Raw genomic sequence first — 13,558 nt, 5'->3', positions numbered from 1 at the left:
AATTCAGGAAGCCTAACTTCAAAGCCCGATCACTTAACCATTTAACCACTGCTTCTACATAATTATTGCAATACAGGATTAAAGGAGAATGCCAATAAAAATTTATAATTGAAAACAGAAGTAAGAGAAAATTTTAACATATTCTTAGACTCTGGAATTTTAATATTTTGGCTTGATCCCCTGCTTAATAAGTAATCTAAAATGTGTGACTCATTGCTATAATCTATATCATGATAACTCATCCACATGGAGATAAAACGTGTATGTGATAAAATGACATTTAAGATAAACAATGACATTAGAGAAATTCTTTTATTCTTAGTTAAAACAAATTAAATCCTTCCTGAAAAGTTTCTTTTAAAAAATTTGTGTTTCTTATAACCATTGCTTGAAAAATACTCTTAATATTTTTATAATATGCGCATTTGATCTTAGCTAAAAATGTATCATCTATTGTACATTTTGTTCTTAAAATTACTGTATTTTAGTGACCAATTATAGGATTATATTAAAGAATTGATTGATTTTTCCTCTTTTCCTATTATATGACTCTAAAGAATCCCTAGTCAAAAAGACCCCATTAGGGGCTTCCCTGGTGGTGCAGTGGTTGAGAATCTGCCTGCTAATGCAGGGGACACGGGTTCGGGCCCTGGTCTGGGAAGCTCCCACATGCCGCAGAGCGACTAGGCCCGTGAGCCACAATTACTGAGGCTGCGCATCTGGAGCCTGTGCTCTGCAACAAGAGAGGCCGCGATAGTGAGAGACCCGTGCACCGCGATGAAGAGTGGCCCCCACTTGCTGCAACTAGAGAAAGCCCTTGCATAGAAACGAAGACCCAACACAGCCATAAATAAATAAATAAATAAAATAAAATAAAATAAAATAAAGACCCCATTATTTTCTAATAGAGAAAAAAAATTAAAACGGCTATGTAGTAAAAGATACATACTACTAATTTTTTTAAAAAGTTAATCCCTAGCCTTTTTGGAGAAGAATAGAAAAAGGCAGAGAAGACAGTAGTCATATGGGAGACACAAAAAGAATTGGTACACAATAAGAAATAAAGAAAGGAGATCTCAGTTTAAACAGGGCCTTCATTGGAATTTTCAAGCAAGCCATAGCCAAAACTCTTGAAATAATTACAATGGGAGGTTTTTCAAGAAAACGTGGATCAAGGTAGGTTGCTAGGAATTGTGGGATATGGGATGAACTCTGAGACCTTAGCTATGCCCAGCTAGTTAAAGAGAAAAGAGCAACTTTAGGGAATAGAAATGACATGTCACAGGAAAAGTAATGGTATAAGAATAAATGCTTTGACTTTGAACTTAGAGAAGAAGTAGAGACAATCTGGAGTGGTTTTTGAAGCTATCCAGAAAGACAAGTGCCTAAGCCATAATTGTGTTTAAAAATTCTTATTGCCCTGAATCCCTCATGGGGAGAACACTATAAATGTCTGTGGTTGAAGGGGAGCCCTTCTAATCTTCCCACTGTACCTAGTTTCTGGATGGTCCTGAGGATTCAGAGGAGCAGGGCAATGGCTCTGTATGAGGCCAGGCAGGGATTTTGTTTCTACTGATTAGTTGGTTTTCCTTTTGAAAGTAAGAAAAAGAGAGAAAGGAAGAGAGATGAAGATCCCTCATAATAGAAAGAGGCTGAGGCAACTTGGGTACCAGGTTGCTCCATAGTTGTAGAAAATTATTTTAAAAATGCTGATGCCTTCAGTGATGTAAAAGCTTTGTTTTATTTTTTCTGTGACATAAATAGCTTCCTTAGCTTCCCCATGAACTCTTCAATAAAATTTAAATTGCTCCAAACACAACACATACATATTTCTTTGGAAAAGTCAAAAACACTACATTTGAACAATGTGAAGCACAGAAGCAACATGTGTGGATCTAGGAAAAAGGAGTTTTAAGAAGTCAAGAGTTGTCTGCATCTTGGTGCAATTTCCGATCGCCTCAAGCCAGAGCAGCTTCAGCTTGCCCTTACACGCACTGCCAACAAATTTCTTTCCATTATTTTTAAAGGGACACCATGGTCACCAGACTCCTGAACTAGAAATTCCCCTGGTCAGCAGAGAACAAAACGAGCAGCTGATGCATGAGGATCCACAGCCTTGCGAGTCCTCTATGTATCCTATTAGGTGGATTGGAGCTGGGGAAGCCGTGTGGCTGACAGGGTCTTGGTGCTCTGGCCAGGTGTCAGGCCTGAGCCTCTGAGGTGGGGGAGCCAAGTTCAGGACATTGGTCCACCAGAGACCTCCTGGCTCCACATAATATCAAATGAGGAAAGCTCTCCCAGAGATCTCCATTTCAATGTGAAGACCCAGCTCCACTCAACAAACAGCAAGATACAGTGCTGGACACCCTATGCCAGACAACTACTAGCAAGACAGGAACACAACCCCACCCATTAGCAGAGAGGCTGCCTAAAATCATAATAAGGTCACAGACAACTCAAAACACACGACTGGACATGGTCTTGTCCACCAGAAAAACAGATCCAGGCTCATCCACCAGAACAGAGGGACCAGTCCCCTCCACCAAGAAGCCTACACAACCCACTGAACCAACCTTAGCCACTAGGGGCAGACACCATAAACAATGGGAACTATGAACCTGCAGCCTGTGAGAAGGAGACACCAAACACATTAAGTTAAACAAAATGAGAGGACAGAGAGATATGCAGCAGATGAAGGATTAAGGTAAAAACCCACTAGACAAAACAAATGAAGAGGAAGTAGGCAGTCTACCTGAAAAAGAATTCAGAATAATGAGAGCAAAGATCCAAAATCTTGGAAATAGAATGCAGAAAATACAACAAACATTCAAAAAGGACCTAGAAGAACTAAACAGCAAACAAACAATGATGAACAACACAATAAATGAAATGAAAAATTCTCTAGAAGGAATCAATAGCAGAATAACTAGGCAGAAGAACACATAAGTGACCTGGAAGATAAAATAGTGGAAATAACTACCACAGAGCAGAATAAAGAAAAAGAATGAAAAGAACTGAGGACAGTCTCAGAGACCTCTGGGACAACATTAAATGCACCAACATTTGAATTATAGGGGTCCCAGAAGTAGAAGAGAAAAAGAAAGGGACTGAGAAAATATTTGAAGAGATTATAGTTGAAATCTTCCCTAATATGGGAAAGGAAATAGTCAAGCAAGTCCAGGAAGTGCAGAGAGTCCCGTATAGGATAAATCCAAGGTGAAACACACCAAGACATATATTAATCAAACTATCATAAATTAAATACAAAGAAAAAATATTAAAAGCAGCAAGGGAAAATCAACAAATAACACACAAGGGAATCCCTATAAGGTTAACAGCTGATCTTTCAGCAGAAACTCTGCAAGCCAGAGGGAGTGGCAGGACATATTTAAAGTGATGAAAGGGAAAAACCTACAGCCAAGATTACTCTACCCAGCAAGGATCTCATTCAGATTCAACAGAGAAATTAAAGACTTTACAGACAAGCAAAAGCTAAGAGAATTCAGCACCACCAAACCAGTTTTACAACAAATGCTAAAGGAACTTCTCTAGGCAGGAAACACAAAAGAAGGAAAAGACATACAGTAACAAACTTAAAACAATTAAGAAAATGGTAATAGGAACATACATATCGATAACTACCTTAAATGTAAATGGATTAAATGTTCCAACCAAAAGCCATAAACTGGCTGAATAGATACAAAAACAAATCCCGTATATGTGCTGTTTACAAGAGACCAACTTCAGACCTAGGGACACATACAGACTGAAAGTGAGGGGATGGAAAAAGATATTCCATACAAATGGAAATCAAAAGAGAGCTGGGGTAGCAATTCTCGTATCAGACAAAATAGACTTTAAAATCAAGACTATTACTAGAGACAAAGAAGGACACTACATAATGATCAAGGGATCAATCCAGAAGAAGATATAACAATGGTAAATATTTATGCACCCAACATAGGAGCACCTCAATACATAAGGCAAATGCTAACAGCCATAAAAGGGAAATTGACAGTAACACAATCATAGTAGGGGACTTTAACACCCCACTTTCACCAATGGACAGATCATCCAAAATGAAAATAAATAAGGAAACACAAGCTTTAAATGATACATTAAACAAGATGGACTTAATTGATATTTACAGGACATTCCATCCAAAAACAACAGAATACACTTTCTTCTCAAGTGCTCATGGAACATTCTCCAGGATAGATCATATCTTGGGTCACAAATCAAGCTCTGGTAAATTTAAGAAAATTGCAATCGTATCAAGTATCTTTTCTGACCACAACGCTCTAAGTCGAGATATCAATTATAGGAAAAAAACTGTTAAAAATACAAACACATGGAGGGTAAACAATACACTACCAAATAACCAAGAGATCACTGAGGAAATCAAAGTGGAAAACAAAAAATACCTAGAAACAAATGACAACAAAAACACGACGACTCAAAACCTATGGGACACAGCAAAAGCAGTTCTAACAGGGAAGTTTACAGCAATACAATCCTACCTCAAGAAACAAGAAACATCTCAAATAAACAACCTAAACTTACACCTAAAGCAATTAGAGAAAGAAGAACAAAAATACCCCAAGGTTAGCAGAAGGAAAGAAATCATAAAGATCAGATCGGAAATAAATGAAAAAGAAATGAAGGAAACAATAGCAAAGATCAATAAAACTAAAAGCTGATTCTTTGAAAAGATAAATAAAATTGGTAAACCATTAGCCAGACACATCAAGAAAAAAAGCAAGAATATGCAAATCAACAGAATTAGACATGAAAAAGGAGAAGTAACAACTGACACTGCAGAAATACAAAGGATCATGAGAGATTACTACAAGCAATTATATGCCAATAAAATGGACAACCTGTAAGAAATGGACAAATTCTTAGAAATGCACAACCTTCCGAGACTGAACAAGGAAGAAATAGAAAATATAAACAGACCAATCTACAAGCACTGAGATTGAGCCTGTGATTAAAAATCTTCCAACAAACAAAAGCTCGGGACCAGATGGCTACACAGGCGAATTCTATCAAACATTTAGAGAAGAGCTAACATCTATCCTTCTCAGACTCTTCCAAAATATAGCACAGGGAGGAACACTCCCAAACTCATTCTACAAGGCCACCATCACCCTTATACCAAAACCAGACAAAGATGTCACAAAGAAAGAAAACTACTGGCCACTAACACTGACGAACATAGACGCAAAAATCCTCAACAAAATACTAGCAAACAGAATCCAACAACACATTAAAAGGATCATACACCATAATCAAGTGGGGTTTACCCCAGGAATGCAAGGATTCTTCATTATATGCAAATCAATCAATGTGATAAACCATATTAACAAATTGAAGGAAAAAAGCCATATGATCATCTCAATAGATGCGGAAAAATCTTTTGACAAAAATTCAACACCATTTATGATAAAAACCCTCCAGAAAGTAGGCATAGAGGGAACTTACCTCAACATAATAAAGGCCATGTATGACAAACCCACAGCCAACATCATTCTCAATGGTGAAAAACTGAAACCATTTCCACTAAGATCAGGAACAAGACTAGGTTGTCCACTCTCACCACTATTATTCAACATATTTTTGGAAGTTTTAGCCACAGCAATCAGAAAAGAAAAAGAAATAAAAGGAATCCAAATTGGAAAAGAAGAAGTATAGCTGTCCCTGTTTGCCAATGACATGATACTATACATACAGAGTCCTAAAGATGCTACCAGAAATCTAGTAGAGCTAATCAATGCATTTGGTAAAGTAGCAGGATACAAAATTAATGCACAGAAATCTCTTGCATTTCTATACACTAATGACGAAAAATCTGAAAGAGAAATCAATAAAACACTCCCATTTACCATTGCAACAAAAAGCATAAAATACCTAGGAATAAACCTACCTAAGGAGACAAAAGACCTGTATGCAGTAGACTATAAGACACTGATGAAAGAAATTAAAGATGATACAAACAGATGGAGAGCTATACCATGTTCTTGGATTGGAAGAATCAACATTGTGAAAATGACTATGTTACCCAAAGCAAGCTAGATTCAATGCAATCCCTATCAAACTACAATGGCATTTTTCACAGAACTAGAACAAAAAATTTCACCATTTGTATGGAAACACAAAAGACCCCAAATAGCCAAAGCAATCTTGAGAAAGAAAAACAGAGCTGGAGGAATCAGGCTCCTGGGCTTCAGACTATACTACAAAGCTACTGTAATCAAGACAGTATGGTACTGGCACAAAAACAGAAATATAGATCAATGGAACAGGATAGAAAGGCCAGAGATAAACCCACCTTATTTTTCATAAAGGAGGCAAGAATATACAATGGAGAAAAGACAGCCTCTTCAATAAGTGGTGTTGGGAAAACTGGACAGCTACATGTAAAAGAATGAAATTAGAACACTCCCTAACACCATACACAAAAATAAACTCAAAATGGATTAAAGACCTAAATGTAAGGCCAGACACTATAAAACTCTTAGAGGAAAACATAGGCAGAACACTCTATGACATAAATCACAGCAAGATCCTTTTTGACCCACCTCCTAGAGAAATAGAAATAAAAACAAAAATAAACAAATGGGACCTAATGTAACTTAAAAGCTTTTGTACAGCAAAGGAAACCATTAACAAGATGAAAAGACAACCCTCTGAATGGGAGAAAATATTTGCAAACAAAGCAACTGACAAAGGATTAATCTCCAAATTTACAAGCAGCTCATGCAGCTCAATATTAAAAAAACAAACAACCCAATCCAAAATGGGCAGAAGACCTAAATAGACCCTCCTCCAAAGAAGATATACAGATTGCCAACAAACACATGAAAGGATGCTCAACATCACTAATCATTAGAGAAATGCAAATCAAAACTACAATGAGGTATCACCTCACACTGGTCAGAATGGCCATCATCAAAAAATCTACAAACAACAAATGCTGGAGAGGGTGTGGAGAAAAGGGAACCCTCTTGCACTGTTGGTGGGAATGTATATTGATACAGCCACTTTGGAGAACAGTATGGTGGTTCCTTAAAAAACTAAAAATAGAACTATCATATGACCCTGCAATACCACTATTGGGCATATACCCAGAAAAAAACATAATTCAAAAAGAGACATGGGGGCTTCCCTGGTGGCGTAGTGGTTGAGACTCTGCCTGCCAATGCAGGGGACACGGGTTCGAGCCCTGGTCTGGGAAGATCCCACATGCTGCGGAGCAACTAGGTCTGTGAGCCACAACTACTGAGCCTGCGTGTCTGGAGCCTGTGCTCTGCAACAAGAGAGGCCGTGATAGTGAGAGGCCCGCGCACCGCGATGAAGAGTGGCCCCCTCTTGCCACAACTAGAGAAAGCCCTTGCAGAGAAACGAAGACCCAACACAGCCAAAAAAAAAAAAAAAAAGACATGTACCACAATGTTCACTGCAGCACTATTTACAATAGCCAGGACATGGAAGCAACCTAAGTGTCCACTGACAGATGAATGGATAAAGAAGATGTAGCACATATATTCAATGGAATATTACTCAGCCATAAAAAGAAACGAAATTGAGTTATTTGTAGTGATGTGGATGGACCTAGAGTCTGTCCTACAGAGTGAAGTAAGTCAGAAAGAGAAAAACAAATACCATATGCTAACACATATACATGGAATCTAAAAAACAAAAAAGAATGGTTCTGAAGAACCTAGGGGCAGGACAGGAATAAAGACACCAACATAGAGAATGGACTTGAGGACACGGGGAGGGGAAGGGTAAGCTGGGACGAAGTGAGAGAGTGGCATGGACATATATACACTACCAAACGTAAAATAGATAGCTAGTGGGAAGCAGCCGCATAACACAGGGAGATCAGCTCGGTGCTTTGTGACCACCTAGAGGGGTGGGATAGGGAGGGTGGGAGGGAGACACAAAAGGGAGGAGATATTGGGATATATGTATAGGTATAGCTGATTCATTTTGTTATATAGCAGAAACTAACACAGCATTGTAAATCAATTATACTCCAATAAAGATGTTAAAAAAAAAATAAGTCAAGTGTCCAAGCAGTTGCAGAAGTCTAGGAGGGGGACTTGATCTTCCACAAGGCATGGAATTGGCATAGATAAAACCAATTACATGTAGGTCTCTGAGGAGTAAGGGGACTCCAGCTGATAATAACTGAGAATTATATTGATAATAATAACTATAGCTACTATTTACAGAGCACTTATGGACAAAGCATCAAGAACCATAGCCTCATGTTATAAACTTGGAGTATATTTTTATGTCATTTAACTACAGATCTCAGATTGTTTTCATGTCATTGTTTCTCATTTTATCTCTTCTGTTGGCAGTTAGCATCATGCTCGTCACTTCTGGGCAATGAAGTATTCCTTGATTCCTCTCTTGATAAGCTGATAAGCTGAAGGGCTTTTATTTTACCTTCATAGCAAAGGTATTCAATGAGGAGGGAAAAGGAGACTACTAGAAAGCTGAAGGAAGGCTAAAAGAAGACAACCAAAATTGTTGTCTGGGCTCTGTCCATCTCACCTGCATTCAGCAATAACCCCCTTGCTGGCTGCTGCTTCCACCTTTGGCCTCCTCACAAAATGTGTGAAAGTCAGATCACGTCACTCCTCCACATCCAACACTGATTTCCCCTTTCATGGGTAAACTCCAGTTTTCCCACGAGCTCTGGTTGACCAAATAGACTGCCAGGTATTTCTCCAAAAAAGATGGGTTGATTTGGGATTGGCAGAGAATTACAACTTGGGATCTCCAACCATGGTGAGTCACGTGCAAGTCCCCCACAGTAAGGGAAGGAGAGACTTTGTAGAGAGGAAAGGGAAGTTGGGAAAGTTAGAGTAAACCCAGAATCCATGGCTTTTCATTGGCTGAGCCCTCATAAAAAGAAGAGCAGTCTTTCTTTTTCCTGTTGGGCTCAGCTATCATCTCAGGACATGAGAGCTCCCCCTTCTGGTCTCCAAACTTTATTTAATTGAGGTTTCTGTTTCTTAAATTTTACAGTTGCAAGCCTTATGTGATCTGTGCTCTAGACACAGCTCCCTGCAGTTCTCGGCATCTCTCACTGCTGTCTCCTGTGTTCATTTCACTCCAAGCGCCCTCCAGCCTCAGGGCCTTCCCACTGGTCCATCTGTCGGCCTGCACTACTTCTCTCTCAAGTGGCCAAATGGTTCCTTCCCTCACTCCTGACAATATTACCTGTGAGGCTTTTCCCAACCACCTGATACAAAATAACAAACCTCTCTCATTGCCTCTTCCCCTTTACCTGATTTCTTATTCTTCATAACACTTTCACTAGATATCCCATTATATTTGTTTGTTGTCTCTCTCTCTCTCCTCTAGTGTAAACTCCCTGCAGACAGGGACTTGGTCCATTTCATTCATTTTACATCCAGCACTTAGAACAGTGCCTGACATCTAGTAGAAACACAGTTTTATGTTTTCAACAGGCTTATTGAGATATATTTGATACTATCTTATTTTTGAGTGAATAAATGAATGAATGAATAAATGAGCAAGGGAAAAAAGAGAGAAATAAAAGTTAAGGAAGCAGTTCCTTGTTTAAATAAGGTACCTTCTTGGGAGTTACTGCTTGAGGCTAGGTATCTATCGGAGGTCATTAAAAGAATCTTATCATGACTCACATAATGATCAAAAAGAAAACAGATTGAATTTGAGGCAAGGGCTTTAATAATAGAGAGATGATTATGGCTTTCAAGAATCTAAAACCCACTTATCTGTGTTGTTGCTGTTGTTTTTAACTCTGTACTCTGTAGTTGTTTCTTTCCAAAGAATAAACAATGGTGTCACCATAAAATCCATAATTAATGCAATATTTGTTTTTCCTGAGTTCTGAAGAAAACACAGGGCTTTCCCATAAGAGAATTTAAAAATATATTTAAAGACTACATAGACTGCCTTTTTCTAGTGCGAAGGCTGTAATCATGAAGTAAATCCGCGGATATTCCCCCGGAGCTCTTCTGATACAAAAGACTGCTCCAAGCGTGGCTCAAAGACCAGCAGCCTCAGCATCACGTGCGAGCTTGATAAGAGCGCAGAATCTGGGCCTTACCTTGACCTCTAGAGTCGGAATCTGCATTTGAACAGGTGATTCTTAGGGATATTTAAGTTTGAAAAGCACTACTCTAAGTAGCTTTTGCTGTAGTCTAGAAGGAGGTCCGTGCAGGCTAATTCTGTTTGCTGAGAGTTTTGTCTGGGAATTCAGAGCCCCATGTACCTACACTCCAAAAACAGAAGGGGGAGCCCTAATCCCCCCAGTTGCCAGATCTAATTGGAGTTGCTTCCTGTTCTTTGCAGGGCTGGCGGGGTTAAATGGGCTAGTAGAAGCGGCATAAGGAGAGAAGGAAAACCAAAAAACCTGCTGCCCCCTGTTTGTGGGAATGGAGGAAGCCAGGGAATCTGGCAGAGCCCTGGGCCTCAGAGAGGTACTGAGGACAGAATCAGAGCAGGAAGAAAACAGAAAGGGAAACAGAGTCAAGATTTTATACTTCTACTTCTGTTTCTTGTTCTCTGAGTCTCTCTGGTTATTTTCATCTCTTTACAACATTTCCCCTACATCTCTGCTTTCTCTTTTTTTCTTCTCTGGAAAAATAATGATAGTAATAATGATAATACCTTATACATACCATGATACTATACACTATCTGGTTCATAACAGATAGAACAATATTTTATAGAATGCAATTTTATAGAATTTTTTGCAAATGAGGAATATTCCATAACTTTCTCACATTTTCTTTATTGGCTTATCTTTAAAAGTAGTTCTTGTTTCCATTCATTTTGGCAAGTTTTGGAGGTTTCTCTGGTGCACAAAGTCATCTTTGTTATTGCCACCATGAGGGTGGGGAGGAGGCTTATTAGCAAAATCCCAGAGGTGAAAGACTGCAGAGGGAGAATTCAAGAAACTAGAAACGAAGTGTAAGCGCTCAATGCTTTGGCATGGTCGTGGCTCACCAGACACAAATGACTTCCCAGACCCTATCTGCACCATCTACTTCACTCCTTTGCCTTGAAAATGAGTATAACTACAAAGAAAATGGGATAAGGGAGGTATAAGATGTGCCATCTGGGTCCTTAGCAAGCTCCGTGTTCTATTCAAATTCTTAGTCTTTACAATTTTTTTTCACCTTCTATTTTGATTTATTTCATAAACATTGCAAAACTAAAGTGGCCCATCAGCTTTGCAGCCAAGCCACACACTGTATTATACTTTCCTCTTCTAAATGGGTTTGCTGATGAATTGAAACAAAAGCCTGAAAGAAAATAATCCAAAACTTTCCTGGACTCCTCAAGATGTCAAGTCTCCTGATACTCTGACACCAACTGCATGTTTAACTCACTTTGATTTTGGGTCTCTACCTACAGACTCCATAAAAAAAAAAAATAGAGAGGCCTTCTGGGTTCAGGTTGAACTGCAGATTCAGACAATGAACAAAAATGTGCTTTGGATTCTTCAATTACTGAAATTGAATTAACTCTTATTTTCTTGAAAGCAGATAAAAACAGACCAGATTCCTAGAATTTATATAATACTGAAATAAATGCTTGAACATTGTATTCCCATATTTCTTCACTTTACGTATGTTTCATTTCTCAGATATCATAAAATCTATAGACAGAAGCAGTGAGTTTTTTTGAGCGAAAGGATAAGGCGGGTTTTTTGACAAAGTCTCATACTTTATCAGAAGTGGACACTCTGCTCAGGAATGCCTTTAAGTTATTTAGTTAAGTCAGTTTTTGCCAGCTTTTTAGTTTTGTCTCCTGTAGGGTCAGCCTGATCAGAAGAGAAGGCAGGAAGAAGAGATCCTCAGCTAGCCTGACCCCAGGCCTGGTTACTGAGAGCAGACAGGGTTCTCAGGGTAGGTCAGAACAGAGGTGGTAGGAAAGGGCTTTCAGGAGTGAATATGACTCCCAAGACATAGTGAAAAAATGGGTCAGTGACCGGGACTCCATAGAGACAGGTGGAATCCAGCCAAGTGGCCAGACCCAGGGATTAGGTTCCAGAACCAAGGAACCAAAAAGTAGATAGACAGGAATGGATGTCATGCCTGGACTCTCAGCCCAGGGTGAGCAAAGCCTGACTGTGCCTGTCCAGGTTTTAACCCAAGTGAAGTTGGACAAGATTGTTCACTTATGGCTGTTCTTTATAAAGCTGCATGCACTCTCTACCCCACATTCTAAGGGAGCCATTGTAACTGTTGACAAGAACAAGTAGAGAGAGAGCTGGATGTCAGTCCTCAGTGGCCCCCTCAGCCAGTTAACTTATATAAGTGTGCACGGTGGCAAGAAGAAACATCCCTGATTGTGATGAAAAGCTACTCTCCTGGTGTGGCTTATGAGTTTAATGTTTTAGTATATTGCTTTGCTGATGGGAATGTTTTTCTTAAAAGCACAAGAGATTAGCGTAAGAAAATAAACTGCCAAGGACAGCTGAAAATAAAGTGCATTGTTCTGTCCAATGAGTCACAGTTCCAGGCAAAGCCTTTGGAGTTGCCACGCCTTGGAGCTTCCACTCAGTAGACACAGCATGAGCGAGGGGGAAAAACCCACGGCTGGGAATCAGCCCGAGAAGACAAGACAGCTAAGTTGACCTCTGAGCTGTAGCATGAGCAACTCTGGCAGTCACGTGGTGACCAGCGATATTCTATTCTCCAGCACCCCCAGGGGAACACCAAAACCCAAGCAACTTCCTTCAAGAGGGATCAAGAGGGAAACTGCTCCAGAGCAGAAGAGATACCTTCCAGAACTGATACTTTCAAAGTTGGGGAGATCATTTTCACACTATAATCCAGGGTTTCTTCATAATCTCCTTTAACTTACTTCTCTGATTCTGTTCATTCATTCATTCAACAAATATTTATTGAGTGTTTACTGATCTAGGTGCTGAGGAGGTAGTGATAAAAACAGACAGGGTCCTTCTCGCATAAGCCCTTCAGCGTGAAGGAGACAACCAATTACACAACATGAATGTGACATTGTAGGCATGATCATGCTTCAAAGGAGAGGTATCTGATGAACTGAAAGCATGAAAGAAGGGATTTGAGCTAGGTAGGGAGCTCAGCTCAGGCTTCCAGGACAGAACAGGAGTTTGAAGGAAAACAGGTGAGAAGCAGTGGGAGAAAAGTTTCCAAACAGAAGGACAGTAAGAGAAAAATTCCCTTCAATATCCCTGAACATTTCAGCTCTTAACACTTCATTTCTGGTTTCTTGAGAACATGAGAGACACGATACATTGAAAGTCAATGGAATTTGGAATCAGTTGGTTTCATTCTAGCCCTGTGTCAATACACACACAGCCTTGAACAAGTTACTTAGATTTTCTGAGTCTTAGTTTTGTCACCCATAGGATAGGAAGGATAAAACCCAGCACACAATAAAAGTTAGCACCTTCCCCCACTGGCTAATTTTCATAATCTTTCTGAGACTCAGTGTCTTCATTGAAAAATAGAAATAAAAAAATTATACCTGTATCTGGGAATTGACATTTAGGTGGGTT

This window comes from Balaenoptera borealis (assembly GCF_965194805.1).
Source record: "Balaenoptera borealis genome assembly, chromosome: 1".
NCBI classification, from domain to species: domain Eukaryota; kingdom Metazoa; phylum Chordata; class Mammalia; order Artiodactyla; family Balaenopteridae; genus Balaenoptera; species Balaenoptera borealis.
Note: the sequence above shows the minus strand (reverse complement) of the source record.